The sequence below is a fragment of the Calliphora vicina genome, chromosome 4 (genome assembly GCF_958450345.1).
Source record: "Calliphora vicina chromosome 4, idCalVici1.1, whole genome shotgun sequence".
Classification (NCBI taxonomy): domain Eukaryota; kingdom Metazoa; phylum Arthropoda; class Insecta; order Diptera; family Calliphoridae; genus Calliphora; species Calliphora vicina.
This window is the reverse complement of record NC_088783.1, coordinates 23,515,709-23,518,632: the sequence shown is the minus strand read 5'-3', so window position 1 is coordinate 23,518,632 and position 2,924 is coordinate 23,515,709.

Below are 2,924 nucleotides of genomic sequence, written 5' to 3'. Positions count from 1 at the left end.
TATAGGCTTATAATTCATAAATAAATAAATAAAAAATAAAAAAAAAGAAAAACAAGTAAGAGTATATTCGGCTGTGCTGAATCTTATATACCCTTCACCAAATTATATTAAAAAAAAAATTTCAATATTTTTAGGTAAACTAAATTTACAAAAAAAAATTTTTTAAACAATTTTGAAAATAACAAATTTTTAATTTATTCGAGAAAACATTTTATGACTAAAAATTTTTTTTTTGTTTTTTTAAAAATATTATTTTTTGTGTTGGTTCTCACTTTTTTGAAATAGCCAAAAGAAACATTTAGGATTCCAATGACCTAAAATTTAAATAGTCTTTGAGCAGATCTACAAAAAATACGATTACATGCGTAATACCGTAGACAGACGACAGAGTTTATTTGCATTTTTTTTTTTTATTTATTTAAATTCAAAACAGCCCATTGGGCCAAATATGGCTTATATTCTACTCAACAGCACATTAATGTGAATTAAAATTTAACCCTGCCAGATGACAGTTTTTGCATTTAGAAAACATTTGTTTGTCATTAAACAACTGTTTAATTGTGAAAACTGCTCCATAATGCAATGTACACTCACTAGCAACCATAAATCTGAACCTGTTGCTTCAAGGTGGGACCGCTGTATGACACTATGAAATAAGAGAAAGACAATTGTGGAAATTTGTAGGCTTAATAACAACTTTTTATGGAGGATATAATTCATAAATGTCATTTTTAAAGGACCACAACTGCACTTTTTGCGAGTTTGTCGTGCTTTCGATGGACGATAACAGGTTTAAGGAAAACTTTCGCCTCAACAGGAATGCTTTCCAAAAAGTGTGTGAAAACGTTAAAGATATGGAAAGGATGGACACCAATATAAGGCTTCATATTCCACTCGATAAGAGAGTGACAATAGCATTGTTCGCATTCCATTTTAATTTTTCTTTTTATTTTCCTTTTTCAAAAGTAAACAATTTCCAAATTCTGATTGTCGACAGTCTTGCCATATTGATATAGCTAAATACAGTAAAAATTCAGTTTGATTTTGTGTATTTACGTCAAAGCTAATTCGTATTAGGATGAGGATAATTCACAAGTTAATTTGAATTAAGACTACAAATGCAAATTAACGCCGTCATCTGTCTACGCTATAAGTTATCTATTTTAGTTGAAGAGATATTTAGGTTTAATTTTTGTTAATTTTGCTTGATCTTTTTTTGGTTATTTCGATATGGCTGGCCTACAAACGGTCGATTTTTTTTAGAAATAGTCTTCGGGACTATATAAAATTTTTATATGATCCGGAAATAGAACTTAATGCAAAATCGTGTAAGGTAAAATTTGGCTCACTTAAGCGGACATAGTACCCCCAAACCTATACAAACTTGACGAATTTTAAAATATCAATTCGTTAATTTAATGAAACATTTGAATACAAATTTTATTGTTTAAATGAATTTGATAGTAAATCTATTAGAAAATCATTATTTTTCTAAAAACTGAGAAAAGTATTTTTTAATTTTAAAAGTTTAAATATTTTTCAGTATTTTTCGATTTTAATTTTTTAAAAGATTTTAATTTAAAATTTATAGAACTAGTCGAGACCCAATTTGAAACTTGTTCTAAGTAATTAGTTATTTAAATACCCTAAAGAAGTACTCTCGTATCATAATATTGTTCCACAAAAATGGTTCTTGGAAGTTTCATTACTTTTAGGGATGTTATTAAAGACTATGAAATGAAATGATCTAAATGACACTAATGATTTTAAAAGAAGTTCTAAGAATTTTCCTTCATATATTTTACAATGACTTATCAATCTCACACTTGTTTTCTTTTCAAACATTCTTGTAACTATTATCTATGTATCTGCATTGATATTTATTTAATATTCAACAAGCTTCATGTTTATTTAATGCCAAGAAGATGCGATTTTAACAACCAGTTAATACAACTCACACAACTGATACATAGGATTGTTGAAAATGTTTTGGCCAAGGGTGAGAGAGATCTTTCTTTAGCTATTCTTTTTGTAAGGAAAATAAAATATTTTAGATAAAATGTCTTAACATACTTTTAGGAGTAAGCTGAAAATACCATGTAGCTGGTATTAACAAATAAATGCTAAAAGAAAACCGAAAATGTTACAATAAAAATTTGTTTAGAAAAAAAAAATACGAAATCAATGTCGTTAACAAAACCAAACAAATGAAACCAAAAACACACTAATAAACATATATTTCTATGTATATGAATTTGAATGTGTTTTATTTGTGTGTGAAAATTGTACATGTATGTAAATGTTTATAAAAAAAATAAATAAAAAAGTGAAAATAACAAACAAATCCCGATTTGTAAGCCAATTTGCACTTATGCTTATCTAACTAATGTCATATCATTTGTATAATGTTCTCGATTGTACATACAAGATACAACGCACTCATACTTCTTCTATCACGACTAACAGCAACAACAACAATTCTTCTGCATTAAATAATAATATAATGTACATCCATGTATGTATATTTAAACACATCCATACACATGCAAGCAATCACAAATCCCTGCTCCACTGCTTATTTTATGAATATTATCTGTGGATGTGTTTGCAAATATATACATATGTATGTATCTATAGAATATTCACGTTAAAGTGTGCCAAAGTAGATGAGAAATAGTTAAATTGAAAGTGTTAGTGTTGCGATGTTTCGCATTATAAAAATCACACATGCACATACAAGGACACACACATGTGTGTGTATCTTATCCTGCGGGGGTTCATTTCTAAGCTCATTTATGTTTATAACAAATGCGTGCCAACGCAAAAATTTCTACTGTTTAACACTGCCTCCTCCACCATGGCTTTATCCTCCTGAACTATGTACGCATTTTGTATTTCCATTTCTTGAAATAAAAAAAAAAAAT